Source organism: Python bivittatus, unplaced genomic scaffold, assembly GCF_059951505.1.
Source record: "Python bivittatus isolate LINGU-HERP-01145 unplaced genomic scaffold, Pbiv_v1 ctg000480_np1212, whole genome shotgun sequence".
Classification (NCBI taxonomy): domain Eukaryota; kingdom Metazoa; phylum Chordata; class Lepidosauria; order Squamata; family Pythonidae; genus Python; species Python bivittatus.
The window spans coordinates 83,941,034-83,958,465 of record NW_028277075.1 but is presented as its reverse complement, the minus strand read 5'-3'; the positions used below and the strand labels follow the sequence as shown (position 1 = coordinate 83,958,465).

General features: G+C 39.7%; 1 protein-coding gene across 2 annotated transcripts in view; it reads left to right on the top strand.

Annotated features, from left to right (window-relative positions):
- Positions 1 to 780: 780 nt before the first annotated feature.
- The window catches only part of MYLK (myosin light chain kinase), a 204,925-nt gene continuing 188,273 nt past the window's right edge, over positions 781 to 17,432 (top strand). For both annotated transcript variants that reach the window (XM_025170519.2, XM_025170489.2), the window contains exon 1: positions 781 to 978. The gene's annotated coding sequence lies outside the window, so the exon portion shown is untranslated. The remainder of the gene's footprint in view (positions 979 to 17,432) is intronic.

The window sequence follows — 17,432 nt, the reverse complement described above, 5'->3', positions numbered from 1 at the left end:
CGTACTTTCAGACTTGCAAGATTCTGTTACTTACAATAAAGATAATGTTAGTACTTAGGTTTGGAGCTTCTTGTCTGGCCTACCTCAAAGGGCTGACACTTGTTGAGCCCCAATTTTCTTTTGCAAAATAATGATTTTGTTCAGGTGTATCCGTTTCTTTTTCCAGTGTTGTTTTTTTCCCCTTTTAACCCTGTAAGCTGCCTTCCAAATCTAAATAAATAAATAAATAACAAATACCTGTTTGTCCTGGTATAAAAACACCCACACATCAAAATATATCAAAACAGGAATGGGCAAGATTTTGTCAGCCAGAGGTCACACCCGAAAAAAAGATAGTTGACACGGGGGTGACGCACGGTCCTCAAAGCGGAAGCCTAACGTGCGGTGTGAGCCGAGAACATTGGGTGAAGGGAGTAAAGCACAACCTAGTTAGCCCTGGGTCGCTTCAGACATTGACGATTCCGGAGTGAGGGAGGACACTCGCTCGCTCACTCCGGAATTTTCAGTGTCTGAAGCGACCCCGCGACGGCCGTACAAGTGCGGAGGGTTGCTTTTCGCGGCGACTGTAGCTGCCTCTTCCCCAGGCCGTCGCCTTGGTCTCCCTTCCCTCTCTGCGCCGCCAGCCAGCCCATCCGCTCCCGCCTCGAGGCTGACTCTTCCCCTCTCACTGGCTGCAGGTCACCAGCATTGTTGTCAAAACTGCAAGCGGTCCGCGCCGGAGGCGGCTGCCTGCTTGCCTTCCCCCCGCCGCCACATGCACTCGCGCAAAACCCGGCTTCCCGCCTGGGCTCAAACTCCGCCAAACATTTCCTAATAAGGCTTCCCAGGTATTAAACAGCCCACGTTTCTAAAGGGCAGCCGGGGGAATTAAAAGGGACCGGTGTTCTCGGATGGTGCCGCTGAGAAACTTCGCGAGCAAAGAGAGCTTGAAATCCGGCGGGAGTTTCTAACTTGCTTAGCAGCGCAAGAGAGATCGCGGTGAGTCTCTCCCTCCCTCCCCCCTTTCTCACTGCCTGAGGCGCTGTGCTTTCTTTTCTCGATTTAGCTCTGGTTACTAATTTGTCGTCAATGCCTCGGAGAGACCGCAGGATTCGGAAAAAGATTAAAAGCGCAAAAGCAGCAGGTTCCTGGAGGCGACGTGTCTCTTTCCACGTTGCAGACCTTGTTTGTGTGTATGTACGCGCCTGTCCCCTCGAGGTCTGCTTAATCCTCCAGGGGCATCCAGTGCACACCTACTTAAGAGTAAGTTCCACTGAGCCCCGCGGGAATGAATAAAGAAGCCTAGGATTGCACTGCTGGGTGCGGTCTTGCGCGGGCGCCTAGAGTCCCGTTGGAGGAGGACTTTCTCTGGGGTAGATGTACCTGAGAATCGCTTTCGCAGACTGCATTTTAACTTCCGGCAGCTTCTCATCCAAAAATATATTTTCCCGCAATCCTAATTAAAAATAGGAAGGAGCCAGGAGACCGTATGCAAACGCAGGCAGGAGGAAGATGGGTGCCGAAGTGGCTTCAGCCAAGCAGGCAGTCACATTCTCACATAACCCCCGCGGCTTTCGTGTTAGCTTGGCTTGGTGGCGCAAGAGAACAGGAGTGCGACCTGCGGATTACCTTGGAAAGGTGATTTGCGCTTAAAAAGGCAGCGAGGGGGAATTAGCGTAACTGGAGGGGAGGGTTTGAAGCCAAGCACTGAAGCGCGGGGGACTGTGGTTGGTATATCCCGGGCGAAGGAGCGCTTCTTCTTTTGTTCCTTGGAGCCTCTGGCTTTGTTGTCAGAAATCGAAGGTCAGTGTTCAGCCTCCTTCTTTTTCCTCGCGAAGTGCAACTTATGTTGCGGTTGCCATGTTTCCCTCCCCTTCTGAAAGGATCGCCGAGTCCTACCTCAATGTGGGAATCCTCTGAACGGCCTTCTTCAATTGCTACTTCTATTTTAAAGGGCAGCGCCAAGGCCAGTGCTTCTCAACCTTGGCCCCTTGAAGATGTGTGGACTTCAACTCCCAGAATTCCTCAGCCAGTTGTGCTGGCTGGGGAATTCTGGGAGTTGAAGTCCACACATCTCCAAGGGGCCAAGGTTGAGAAACACTGGCCTAGGCTGATGCTAACAGAATTCTGGGAGTTGAAGTCCACACATCTACAAGGGGCCAAGGTTGAGAAACACTGGCCTAGGCTGATGCTAACAGCAGAGGGTGGAACTCGAATGAGTCTCAGCCAGATTTCCCCACCCAGCAAATGCCAGAAGCATACGTTTTTGATAAGAAATGTCATTTTTTCCCCATGTCATTTTTAATGAACACCAGCTCCATGAACACAATTCTTCCTCATGCTCTTGTTTTTTTCCCCCCAACCAAAGACCTTATACTCACAGTGCAGTGGAAAAAAAAACACCTTTGGGAATAAGTGTGTGCACAATGCCGTTTCTCACCCTTCCCCATAATGCATTTTATCCAAGTTTCAGATTTTCTCTGACATAGTTAACTGAGCCATAGTTTACTTAATTATCACTTAAGTGCTGGGTTTGCATGACAGCACAAACTAACCACATCTGCTGGGTTCACACACACACACATACACATACACACACACACACAAAACCCAGAACCAAAATAAGTGTGGTTTATCAATAAGTCAGCAACACACATAAGGCAAAGTGTCTGCATCAAAGTTCGTGGACACTTTTAATATGAAATCATATGTGGTGCTTAGAAGTGATGCACCATATATTATTGTTACAAAAGTTTTTTTTCCGCAGTCATGCAAAAAGGAGCAGAGAAACATCATAACACAATCTTCACAACCTGGTGCTCCCAGACACATTGAACCAGGTTGAAACAGTATTAATTCATGTCAGCCTTCCTCAAATTGAGCAACTTCCAGATATATGAACTTCAGCTCCCAGAATTTCCTGAGCTGCATGGCAATTACTAACAATTTTGAGAACTGAAATCCAAAGATTTGAAAAGGATTGACCTCTGGTCTTGCTGTCTGTGGGATAAAAGGAGTTGAAGCTGGGTGAATTTGAGGATACCAAGCTTAGGAAGGCTGCCTTAAGATGTATTAAAAAAAAATAATCTACTGCTAGATGCATAAGTCCCATACAAAAATAGCCCAAGATATTTTTCAGCCTCACATAAAAGAAAATATGCCTGCCTTTCCTTTTAGCTTGAGTCTTACAATTGGATTGGTTGTTGCATCTTGAAAGTAGAGCAAAAGATAGGGCCTTTGTCATAGTGATGTTCTGACTGCGGCAATCTCCAAGTATCGTTGGACATCTGACATCTTTTTAACATTTAGCTAGGATATTAACACTTTCTATTCCATGTGACCTAGAAACGACTACAGTATAAATGGCGCTTTTTTTTTGTATTTTAAAAATCTATTTTGTTTCACTGTGAATAATCTTTTACTTTTTAAAAATGGTTTAAAAGTTTTAACTCTAGTTAGCTTTCAGGACCATTATATTTATAAGCAAATACATATAGCTTTATTCTGAACTGAGAGAAATGGACATGGGGCTGCTGCTTCCTTGAATATTGTTGCCACACTCTGACCAATGATTGAAGCTGGCTCTGGTCGCACCTTAACAAATCAGTCATTGGTTTGCAACATATTTGATTCAGGCATGTGATAAAATTTAAACAGCAGTCTGGGAATGATCAAATCATGGTTTACTTGCTTAGGAGCTCAACCATCTTGCCATTTGTGGCTTCTTAAAAGATTGCATTCTTTTGCAGCAGTGCTGTAAGATACAGCAGAGGTTCTGATAAAATTTAGGAATTGTTATTTACTTGACCTTGGCTGATCTTGAAAAGTTAAGCAGGATCAGACCTAGCTTGTGCTATGAGGAAAAATCACCAGAAAATCCCACACTGCTGGTTAGGGTGAAAATAAAAAACAACAACAACACACACACACATAATGGCAAATGACTTCTGTGTTGCATCAAGAACATGAGCTGGATGTAACTGTGAAATTACCAAGAGTTGACACCTTGATTTGAAGGAGGCCTTTTATATTTGACTACCCTTTTCTTCATAATAAGGGATTCTAAAATTAGTATCTTCTCCAGCCAGTAGCTATGGCTGAGCAATATAAAAAGTCTTATCTTCAGTTAGTCTGCAGAAGCAGAATGATTTTGGAGAGTAGGAGCTACATATGTGTTTCTGTGTGTGCATGTATGTATAACTACTCAGTGGAATATTTTTACTTAGTTGAATCATTAACTAAGAGATGATTTTAAAAATATAGTTTAAAAAAAATCACGTAAGCTGCACTTGTGGTAAAACATGGTTAGTCTCACACATTAAGAAGAATTGACTTTGCCTTAGTATAGAACTGTGAACTCAGTGATGGCTTAGTTTCCTATGGCTTCTTCTTCAAACTATTTTTTAAAAATCTTAACTTAATACAGTGTGGCTGGTTTTATATAGTATACTAAGCCAAGAAATGTGGGTGATAAGTTTCACAGTTGGATAATAAGCTCACTGTTAAATCATGATTATGTATTCCCTTTATCCTGGTTTTACAGCTTTCCATGTCTTTTGATCCTGAAATGGCCACCATTTTGGTTATCTGGAAGCCCCAAACGATAGCTATTTTGGGTTCAAACATACCATATACCATAAGTTTTGTTAAAGTGTCTGTGTACATACTTGTTAAGTGAGCCTTTTCAGTTTGGCATGTTAGGCACATACACTTTAATTGAAAGAAAAGTAGTAGCTTAATAGGAAGTAATAGAATAGGAGTCAGTAACCCTTTTCACTGTGATGACCCTTGTGCCTCCAAAAAAACCTACAACTGTCCAGAATATCACCTCAATAAGAGGAATGCTAAGATCTTGTATAGGAATCTAATTTGTCACTCTTGTAAGATTTCAGCCATTTACTTATAATTTTTTTAAAGTTTTGGAGGACCTGGACATTAATTTGGGATGCAACAAATATTGTAGCTCCTGTGAGGCACCTTGTTGCAAATCATTGCTCTGAACATGTGCATCAGTGACTTGCCTCACCAATTATGGTTGAAGCTTGCTGTCTTTATACCCAAGCTTCTCCATGCAGGTTCCAATTGATTATCATATTGTACCTCCCTGGAGACAAAGGGCTATCTTTGATCAAAGCAACTCTTGCTAGTCTCCTTGTGATATTGAGTCTGATTGAGTTCCCTTCTCACCAAAATGTAAAGCACAATGATTTCAGAGGGTCTCTAGAATCTTACAGTGTATTATTTAATGAAACTGGGTGAAATCCTAAACATACTGGCTGTTGTTTACTTTAATCAGGATTTAATCCAGGGTGGCCAACTTCTCCTGGGTTAAGAACCACAAAGTCTTCCAACTTGCCAGTGGCTGAAAAAAGGCCATCTGATCACCAGAAGGAGTATATGTTTTTAAATTCATTATGCTTGCAGTTGTAGTAAATCCTCAATTTAATGGACCATTTGGGGGGAAGGTACCCATTAAATACAAATCTACATAATGGGTGTAATTTGTGTCAATTTATATAGATTGAATTAATCAATTTAATTACATAATTGATGGAAATTGATGGGAATTATGTCAATTTCTTCAATGGTCTGGATTGCTTCAGAAACACCAGCTTTGTTATTTGGGGATGAAGCATGAAGTACATTTTGTCTGTTGTATCCTATGTCTACCAAATGGGTGTCTGTAAAATAAAAAAATTATTAAGTTTATAGTCTGTGTACTGGTGATTTGGGATGCAGTTCTGAGTGTGCATGGAAAACCTAAACCTAGTCAACAGGCTTGTTTTGTCTATCTAGTCCTCTGAGAAAAGATGCTGAAAGAAGGAAAACTGTAATAGCAAATCTCTCCATTAACAGAACTAACTTCTAGGGCTCAAATGCACAGAGCATATCTCAAGCATTAATAGGCTGCAACAGTTAACTCATGCCTACTACAGCTGGACAGGTCAATGGGGAAGTAGTTAGTGATGTCATGAAGCCTTGTGGATCTCTTCTGGTGAAATGGCTTGTGTGATATAAAGTACTTCCTGCAGAAGCTAGGTGGGAACTTTGGGTTTCTAAAATTGTGATTTTTGCTGCAGTTAGTGTGATTCTGTGCTGCTCAAGTTATTGATAAGGAGATTGTATTGAGGTATGGCTGCCCGGCAAGCAAATTGTGGGTCATAACCAAATATATTTAAAACAACACTTAACTGAAAATGCCTTAAGTATTTTTTGGTTACCCCAGTGCATTACTCTGGCAAATGCAAGTGTCAATGTAGAGTTTATTGGATGTTGCAACACTGTGGTTGGGATATATGGTGTGGTCATGGAATTGGGTTGGTTTTATTTATTCTGTTTTTACTTAATATTATTGTGAGGTGCCTAGGATTATCATGTATAAGAGAGGTGCCCGTATAGCTTTCTAAATAAATACAAGAATAAATAAATAAAATGAAGCCGGAATAGTGGGAGAAACAAGCTTGTTTTTCTTAACAAGAAATTTTGCATTTTGTTTCCATAAAAACTGGAAGCTTGCAAATAAACATGAAAGCTAAGCATTAAGGAAAATAGTTTGACACATTCTAGTCCCTGTAGTTAACCTTCTTATAGCTATGGCCTGGATACTTTCAAATTAATGTACAGTGTTAATTCACAATTATATTAATTCCAACCCTTACTTTTTTTTTTTAAAAGCATATTCAATTTACAAATTATGCAGAAGGTTGGGTACTTCAGTAATACGTAGGTTGGAATAAAATGTGCTGTTGTGATGCTGTCCTCCCAGTTGTGGTTCTAGAATATGCTTGAAGAGAATCACAGTCAAGATTCTGTATTTTTATATCCCTGGAAGTTGCTCTTTTAAAGTTCCTCATGTACCAAATTTATTCCTCCTCCTTATATCTTGGCATGTTTTGGTGTACTTTGGGACTGAAAAAGAGAACTGTAAGTTTCTAGAATTACAGAAGTGTGTGTGTGTGTGTACGTGTGTATGTATACACCATACTAGGTATACAAAAGCAGTGATTTTGTATACCTTGGAAGCATACAAAACCACCCAATAGTTGAAGCTCTCTGGGCAGCTTGCAATAAAAAACACTAAAAATATAATTTGAATAAAAATATATCCAATAAAATGCAAAATAAAAACACCATATACACTAGGCAGCTGCAAGATGGTCATTTGAAAACTAAAACAATATGAATTAAAATCCAGTTAAAAGGCCTGGGGAAAAATATAATTAAAAGCCAGTTGAAAAGTATCTTTCTAAAAATCACAAGGGCAGCTATACTTAAAGCCAGGGAAAGTGGCAATGAAGAACTAGCAACATGAATGTTGGGTGAGGCTATTCCACAATGGAACACCACAATTGTGAAGGTGTTTCTCTCCATCCTTCCCTTGGGCATTGGGGATGTCCAGAGGAGAGTTATCATTGTGCAGTGTTTGCAAGACTGTTTGGATAATTCTAGATTAGTCAGTGAGATCAGTGTAAGGGATCAAAGGATATTGTCTAGAGGTTTCAATAGGAAAAAAAGAGTCAGAACCTAGTCAACTCTTTTAATGCTCAAGTCAAACTCAGGTGGATTTTTCTTTTCTTTTTTTAAAGGGACATTTATCTCTGTTGGGACTTGATTAGAAGAAAGCTAAATTTGTTATTAATCTGCATTCCATTGTGAAATGTTTATTAAGAAACAGGGATATCTAGGATATTGAGAATTGTGTGGAAGATAGATCGAAATAGTTATTGATGAAATTGTTAACATTATTTACCTCATAAGTAGAAATAAAAAACCCGAATTTGGATTTTTTTTTCAAAGTAAAATGCTGAGTTTTGAAAAGTGAAATGCTGTTAGTAGGTATCTGGTAACAGTTTATATCATATATTAGCATGTGCAATTACAGTTTCATACAGATTTGTTGTTATATCAGACATAAAGAATTGGAATCATAGAGTTGGAAGGTACCTTAGAGGATCCACTAGAGCAGTGTTTTTCAAACTTGGCAACTTTAGGTTGTGTGGACTTCAACTCCCAGAATTCCCCAGCCAGGATTCTGGCTGGGGAATTCTGGGAGTTGAAGCCCACACATCTTAAACTTGTCAAGTTTGAAAAACACTGCACTAGAGCATTTCTGACAGATGACCATCCATGAAAGAGAACTGATTACTTTATGATGCAACCTGTGCCTTTGCCTGACAGCTTATATAGTTAGGAAGTTCTTCCTGATGTCTAGCCTAAGCCTACTCTTATTTTAACCCACTGGTTTTGGTTCTGCCCTCTGGAGCAATAGAGGATAAGCCCACTCCTTCTGCATGACAGTCCTTCAGATATTAAAGACTGCTATCATACCTCCCCTCAGTTATTTCTATTGTAGGTTAAACATACCCAGTTCCTTTTACCATTCTTCATAGGGGTTAGCTTCCAGACTTTTCACCATCTTCTGAACTTGGTCCAATTTGTCACTGTCCTTTTTGAATGTGAGTCTCCAGAACAGTACTCCAAATGGTTCTTACTAAGACAGAAAAAAGTAGAACAATAATTTTTTGTGATCTGGACTTTATGCTCCTGTTAATGCACCCCAGGTAACACTTGCCTTTAAATTTGCATCACATTTGCATCACATTGCTGGCTCATGTCTGACTTGTGGTCAGCAAGGTCAGATTGTTTTCACACATGATACAGCCAAGCCAAGTCTCCCTCTTCCTGTATTTTACCTTTCAGATTTCCTTCCCAGATGCAGAACTTTGCATATCTCCTTATTAATTTCAGCCCAGTGCTGAAGCCTGCCTTTTTAAATCTTTTCTCTCTTGTCAGACCTTCAAGGTACCCCAGACTAGGAAACCAAAGTCGTGTTGGCCACTACTTTTATTGTAAAGTTATAGTGACAGAATCTTGCAAGTCTGAATGTGCCTCCCCCCATCCTCCCTTTATCTTTGTGAGATTTATGATGGGTTTTGTATGAGAAGCTTTTTCAGTTCGGTCCTGGTCTCGGATTTCTTTATCTGACCATTGTCTTGGTATAGGTAGTCCTCGCTTAATGACCATAAATGGGACCAGATTTAGGTCACTGAGCAATACAGTTGTTAAGTGAGATGTCACATGACTGCTTTGCTTAGTGATGGCAATCCTGGCAATTCCCCCTTGCTGTCATTAAGCAAATTTTACCAGTCTTTAGCCGAGGACCTACCCCAACCAAGCCATTCCAGGCTTGGTCCCTCCCAACCCCGAGCCTTAGTAAAGTAAGGTACTGCCTCCAACTCCCTGCCCTGCACCCTGCCTTGTGGGGCAACAACCGGTCCCAGAACCATGTGGCTCTGGGGCTACTTGCCGTGCAGCCACCCCAGCCCAGTCCCACCCACCTATCTCCCTCCCATCTGTGCCTTTTTGGCCCCCTGCCACCCTGTGCTCTGCTGCCCCAGCTGACCTTGCCGTCTTCTTGCCGGCACTGCTGGCTTCGGCTGTGGAACAAGAAAAAAAATGCTAAAGGCAGCCTCAACCTAAAGCAGTCCCTTTGCAAAGAGCTCTTGGGCAGGGCTGGAGCTGGCTTTGGGTTCAAAAAGGAAAAACAACAACAACAAAGCAGTCCCTTTGAAAGAGTTCTTGGGTGGTGCTGGAGCTGGCTTCGGCTGTGGAAAAAGGAAAGAAACCCCAAAGCAGTTCATTTGCTCCGCCAAAGCCAGCTCTAGCTCCACCCAGGAGTGCTGCAAAAAGGGGCGTTTTAGGACGCTGCCATTAAGGGGCTGCCTTTAGCATTTTTTTTCTTGTTCCGCAGTCAAAGCCAGCTCCAGCCTCGCCCAGCAACCAGGCTGGCCATGCCTTGTCAGCAGCGGGAGCAAGATGGCAAGGTCAGCTGGGGCAATGGAGTGCAGAGTGGCAAGGGGCCAAAAACGCATAGATGAGGGGGCAGGAATAGGTGGGTGGGGGAGTTGCAATTCAGCTGCGGTCGTAAGTGTGGGTGGGCTGCCAAGCACCTGAATTTTGATCACATGATTGCAGGGGCACTGCAACCACCGTAACTTCAGGCCCTGGTTGTAAGTCACTTTTTTCAGTGTGTTTGTAACTTTGAATGGTTGCTGAATGAATGGTCAGTAAGCGAGGACTACTTGTAGTGGCTCTTCTTCCTGTCCCTCAAGGCCATTCCCTCTTTCTTCTACATTCCTCTACAGTGTTAGCCACTCCTCTCAGTTTTGTGCCATCTGAAAACTTGCTAAACATCCCCTCAATTCCCTCACCCTGGTTACTTATGGAAATGCTGAACAGCACAGAGTCCAAGTTGGACTCTTTGGGTGTGGTCATTCAGCCATTTGTGAGACCATCACACAGTGGCAGCATGTAGCCCATACTTTAAAACTGTGTGACTAGAGAGTTTGGCATGTCATTTGAAATATGTGCCAGTATCTAAAGATAACCATATATGTAACTGGTTTCTGGTTAGATTATTTTGTATCAACTAAATGTGTTTGGGATTATACCCTATACAACAGGGTGCAGAAATAAGATGACCAGTGCTGCTAGCCTTATGAAGTATGCATTTGGCTTCTCTGTGTTTCTTATTAAAATGCTTTCTCATCTGAAGTGGAGCCTTATGTTTATTTTTCTTGAATATTTTTAACCTAAGGGCTCATTGAATAGCTCAATTGGTGTTTGAGGAGTGAGGTGAAAGCATGTATGTTTAGAATCATTAGGCCAGATTCTACACTATATTTCTCTCTCTTAATCCAACTTTTAAAGGGTATGTGAGAGATGCATTGATGATTAAGAGCCAAAGTACAATGTGTGTCTAAAAGGGCCAATTTTTTTCCCCCTAAGAATTGAGGAACCCCAGTCCAGAATATGTTATTAATGTAGATAATGTCCTGCTAAAAATCATCCTCCTTCCATGGCTGATTAAAATAAGGAGGACGTGGCTTGCCAGTGGGAGGAGGTTCATCTGGAAGGACAAATTTATAATTGCATTGTAGGGCTAGAGGACAAGGCAGTTTGCTATGTCCCATCTAAACAAATCCCACTAGTTTAAGCACATTGTTTAAGAAGCATCAATAATTTGTAATTCTACCCCAGATATTTTTTTCTTTTTAAGAGAGAGAGAGAGAGAGTTGAAGGAAGGTTGGGAGAGAGATTACTGCTCATATTGTCCACTTTAGCTTTTGGAAATAGGTTTTGCAGGGTTTGCAAGTCTCCAGCAGCTGTTTGAACAGCAGAAATAGGGGGACAAAAAAATTAGGGTACGTTCTGTGGGATGGCAAGTAATACTTCAAATGACTTTTAAGCCTCTTGCAGACCAACGTAGAATATTCATGCTTTGCAGGTTTTTTTAAAAAAAAATTGTTTATTTATTTGCCCACTAGTGTAAGTTGGAATTCTGAAAAAAAACTAGGAAAATTGGATAGGAGGTGAAGGTGGTCATAGTGGAATTTGATTAGATAAAAAATGATGATTAGGTCTGTGGGTGCATAAGATAACAGTTTCAAAATATCTAATTGAGTAATTTGGCATAATTCAGCCAATTTTTGGGTCCTCACAGTAGCACTGAAGAGGTAAGACCTTACAATTTCCCCATCTCCAGTTATTATTTGCTAATTCTGGTTAATTATTGACACTCTCAGGCAATTTATTCTTGCTAGCAGCTCTGCTTTGTAGGAAAAAACAAATCCTTTCATGGTCGTATAGTTATAAATAATGATGCTCAGCACTTTACCAAAATGTCTGAAACTACTTCTGTTTCCATAGGAGCAACTTATTTTGTGGCATCAGAGGCACAACCTTACTGGAAGATATTTTAGGTTAGAGCATGGGATTTGCTGGCAGGTTTCAGGGTCTGATCTGGGTTTTTTAAAATCAGTGATTACAAAACTGAGGTAGCAGCTGTCCTATGGGAATATGTGAAGATACGAACAAAGTTGTTCATTTACTGTTTGTCAGCACTGTCAGTAACAGAATCAGGTCAAGGACCTTCCCTTTGCAACCAGTAGCCTTTCTTAAGTGTTTTACATCACATTTTGCTTTGTTCGTTTTAATGGTCTGTTTATATAGCACCACAAATATCTGTGTCACTGCACAACTTGTGCTGGTGAGATTAGAAGCTTATTATATAGAAAATAACATAGCAAAGGAAACAACAAACAAGATTTAGATATTATTTAGATCGTATGAATACAGTGTGTATGTGTATATGTATGTATACATACATACATACATACATACATATATATATATATATATATATATATATATATATACACACACACACACACACACACATATAATGCTTTTAAATGGTAAGTCAAGCCCAAATGCTATAAGAGGTTTTACAGAATCATAGAGTTGGAAGGCCCCATTCAGATATTCAGTCCAGTGCCCTGCTCAATACAGGAATCCAAATTATTAATAATTGTTTGCCTTTTATTATTGGACATTTTAAAGAAGATATATAAACAGACATAAAAAAGAAGCAAGAAAAAAAAAAGGAATAAAATGCAGATGAATAAACAAGGGATTTAAAATGTCATAGAGATTACATTTCCCAGTATACCATTAATTACAAATAACTGAATATGTTATAATGCTTCAAAAATCTAAAGGTGACTATTAAGCTCTAAGCTAAACATGGCTAACAAGAACCATGATCAACACAGTATAAATCACTGACTAAGATTATGTGCTGCAATAAATTAAGCCCGTATAACTAAGGGACTGTTCTAATATAGATACCCTGTAAAATTGAAATATGGGCTCTATGCATAGAGAAACCCAAATTTTGGATGTGGTACAAATCTATGTATTAAGCTATAGTTGAGGAATGACTTCCAGTTTAAACTGAATTCTACATCAGATTTACATTTAGATACAAAGTAGGAACCTAAATTAAAGCATCACAGGCAACAGACATCCAATAAAGGGGAGCCCACCACTTTGATCCGTAATTGGTTTCTCTTGCTTTGAGAGATATTTTTCTCATTTAAACCAAAGTAGACTCTAGGAACTGACTGATTATCTTTGCCTGCCTGCCTGCCTGCCTGCCTGCCTGCCTGCTTGCCTGCTTGCCTTCCAACACTGGTGACAGCTTGATTAATGTGCTGGAGAAGGTGTCAGTGCCCATCTGTTATGTGGAGTTACAATATCTAAGACTACTTGGCAGGCAAATTGTCTGTGGAATATAGATATGGTGGAGGGTTAATAAAGTGGCTTATTAAAAGGTACCTCCAGAAAACCAATACCAAGTATTGCCATGCTAAAAACCAGTAGCTTTGCAGTAATTTTTAACTTTACAGATGACTAGCATATATTGGAAGACCTAGCAGTTGCATGATTTCATAACACAGATAAAAGCTGCCTTAATTCTTAGAAATTGAAATGCAATGCCTCTTTATTTTTCAGCACGCTTAGTGAATATTTAGCTTCATGGTATAGGATATATACTTGTGGTGTGCAGAGAAGCCAACTTTTCTAGGTCTTTTTTTTTAACAGCAAGAATCAAAAATGATTATGGGGTTGGTTGCTTTCTTTTTTAAGCCAGAAGTTGCCAGGTTTATGATGAAAATGTGAAAAATCTCAGTTTTCCTTTAAGTATATAGGAAAGGTTTCTAGAGTTTTTATATAAGAAAAAAAGAAAAGCATGTGAAACTTGAGTGCCTGTGGATTGAAATGGGGACTGTGTTGAAGATGGAATGAACACCAGGTGTGTGGTATAGGGAGGCAATGACTGTTATGCAGAATCCACTTATTTTACGTGCATAGAAATGTAGTGATGGCAGCTAAGCCAAACCACATGGTTGGCTAGTCACTCTTATTTAGTAAAACTTATTTTAAGCTTACTTTGAAATATATGTTTGCTTCCCTTCTCATTTCTCTTTGGAGCAGATTGATAAAAATCAACATGGTTTCATTTGGTAATGACTAACAAAAGCCCACTCTATATCAATGGGTTGCTGTCTCTAAATGTAAAAAGACCTTGGGTCAGCCCCACAAACCCCACAAGACACGGGGGCTTAATATGATCAAACCAATATTGTACTAAATTTATTCTGGCTTCCTCTTAAAAAAGGAGGATTTCGTCATTGGTTTATTTAGATGTGTAAGTATCCTGTGTTTTGTCTTTATTGCCTTAATGGTTCCTAGGACTTTAGAATGTATTGCTATATGATATAATTTTAGAATTCTCTTTTGCAAATAAGAGAGCTGGAATGTAGAATTGCCACCCTTTTCTCCCTGCAGGGCTGCTGTATTTCCAAAAAATCTGTGATTTTGAAACACAGAAATACAAACGGTGGTTTTTTCATGATCGAGATGCAGAGATGCAACAAAAACTTCCTGTGAAATTCACTTATTTTTAAAAACAGCAATCTTGGAGTGTGGGTGATCTTTTTTTTTTTTTTTAATCAGCACTTTACAGTGGTACCTCTAGTTACGAACACCCCTCCTTACGAATTTTTCAAGATATGACCAGCTCCGGCCCCAAAATTTGCCTCTACTTGCGAACTCCGCCTCTACTTACGAACCGGATCCGTGGCCATTTTCCCTGCTGCCACGCGGTCGCGGCTTCCTGTGGGCGAGATCGCGGTAGCAAGGAGATGTTCGGTGAGGCTTGTGGTATGTTTTGTGGCGTTTGGAAGGTTTTTGTGGCGTTTGGAAGGTTTTTGAGGTTTAAAAATAAAATGCATATGTTTCAGAACTGTTTAGCTGTATTTACATTGAACCTTATGGGGGAAATTTACCTCGGGGTGCGACCAAATTCGGAGGGTGGACTAGCCGTATTTACATTGAACTTATGGGGAAATTTGCCTCATGGTGCGACCAAATTAGGAGGGCGGAACGGATTAACCGTATTTACATTGAACCTTATGGGAAACTTTACCTCGACTTGAGACCAACTCGAGTTGCAACCAGAGTCATGGAATGGATTAAGTTCATAACTAGAGGTACCACTGTAGTTGAATTCTAGTGATAGAGTTTGCTCAATCTAATTTGCATGTCAAGTATACATGTTAGTTATATGTTGACCATACCTATTGTAAAATACTAATTACAACACCAAATGTTCAAGACAGAAATAAAATTATAATTTTTGCTTTTAGGAAGGTAGCCACTTATTTTTAAATTTATTGAACCTTTCTCCTGGCAAACCTAGTAATCCTGTTGTGTTCCAAGGAGTTGGTATAATGCTGTTTATCCAATGTACTTAATTATAGGCATGCCAGGTAACAATTACTTTAGTAGAATTTGCAACTTACTAGAGGTAATTCCACCGATTTTTGTTTATTTTAATCTTCTGACAAAGATACGCTTTATTTTGTATAATTGGAAAATAATGACTTAATGAATTAAATATATAATTTATTGTTGCAAATAATGTATTAAAAGACATAAGAAACCTGCTTATATTTATTTACGGAAATATAGAATAGCTGTTAGATTAGTACAGTGAAACAATGAACCAACCCCAATTGTAGGATTATATTATTCTAGTGATATTAATGTTAATAGTTCTGTAATTAGTTATGAGCAGCATAAATTCTCTTTCTAGTGTAAGGAACAGTGATTTCCACAAAAGTTAGAAATCTGTATTTGAAGAATTGAGTTGAATTAATGAGTCAATCAATTAAATTAAGTCGTCTTGCTTATTTTCACATGATAGATCATAATGTTGCATTAGCAGCAGAATCTTAACTCTTTGAACAAAATAATAAACATAGCTATCTTCTGTGTCACCTGCAAAGAATGAAGTCTTTCTTGTCCTTAAGCACTGTAAAGTTGCTTTGCATTATTATCTATGATTAGCTCCTTGCCTCAGATACTTAATTCCTCTGTTCTCAGGCCACTTATCTGTCCTTCAGTTTTTTTCTTCTTAGCCCATTTCATGCTACAGGTAGTCCCTAGGTTAAGAACACCTGGGTTATAGATGACCCATAGTTAAGAACGGAGCCTGTTGTAGCAAAATTTGAGTTAAATACACAATGATTCAAGTTAAATACACAGTGATTCAAGTTAAATACGCAATGGTTTGAGTTCATTACACAATATTACTTATACAGTATTATAAAATAATACCGTTCTGGGTTACACACAAATTCAACTTAAGGACAGACCTTGAGAATGGAACTTGTTCTTAAACTGGGGACTTACCTGACAGCCAGTTTGGTGTAGTGGTTAAGACATCAGGCTAGAAGCCCGGAGACTGTGAGTTCTAGTCCCGCCTAGGCACAAAGCCAGCTGGGTGACCTTGGGCCAGTCACTTCCTCTCAGCCCTAGGAAGGAGGCAATGGCAAACCACTTCTGAAAAACCTTGCCAAGAAAATTACAGGGACTTGTCCAGGCAGTCTCTGAGACATGATTGAATGGATTTAAAAAAAATTACTATACATACTTTATTCTGCTCCTTTGCGTCTGACTTCTCCACATGTCAGGACCTATTCCTGGTCCTTCTCCTGGTCCTCCCTGAAGTTCAGTGCCAACCAGAGTGATAGCTTTTCTTTCCCTTCTACAGATTGTACTGTAAATTATTTTGCTTCCTGGGTAAGTGAGTATTCCATGCTAACATATCAACACAACCAGATAGTGTTTCACATTTTACCATCACAAGCATTGAATTTATATTGGGCAAGAAAGCTTTTTAACTGAATTAGAGGAAGAAAACAAACATATCAGCTACAGGTTTTTAAACAGTGTAGACATAGAGCTATGAGATAAATATTTGTTTCCAACCATTTGAAAAATAGGGAGTGAAAAGCCAGCTGCTGAAGAATGACTGTTTAAATTCAGAATCCTGCCAGTTTTGATTATGAAATAGGAATTGAAGTGGTAAAGATCTTGAGTTAAGACCTGAAAAAACAAGGAACAAATTTTGTATGAATGTGTGTCACGACTGTAGGACTAATGGTGGGAAAATGTCTTTTGAATACTTAGGGAAGAAGAGAGAGAATCTGAACAGAATCTTAGATTAGGTAAGGTTCAGTGGATAGCTTTGTTGAAAATTCAAGAAGAAGATTTAAATAGAGAAGTGTTGATAAAAGTGCAGGGCATCAGTGATTTGCTTCCATAGCAACATTGTTCAAACAGAGGCTTAACAGACCATTGAATATATCCTCTATAACAATCTCCAATCTTAAATGGTGTGTGTGTGCGTGCGCGTAAAGCTGAGTTTATTGTTGTTTGCTTGTGAGGTCTCTTCAACTGGATATATGTAAGTGATGTGGAATAGGTGATGGGTAAATAGTTCACTTTGACAGCCATACTCTTCAGAAAACCAGTGCAAGTTAGTTTGAATATTTCTATTTGTGCATTATTTTAGAAACCTTACATGCATTTCTATTGTACAGAGGCCAAGAAGTATATGGTCTGTGAATCATGGGTGAGATTGATTGAGCTTTTCATGCATACCCCTTACTTACTTCTTGGGATTAATGCAGACATTCAGCATTCATCCCACCTTTTATGTAAGATGGAGCATAGTTAGTTCTTTTAGCTTTTCTAGTTTT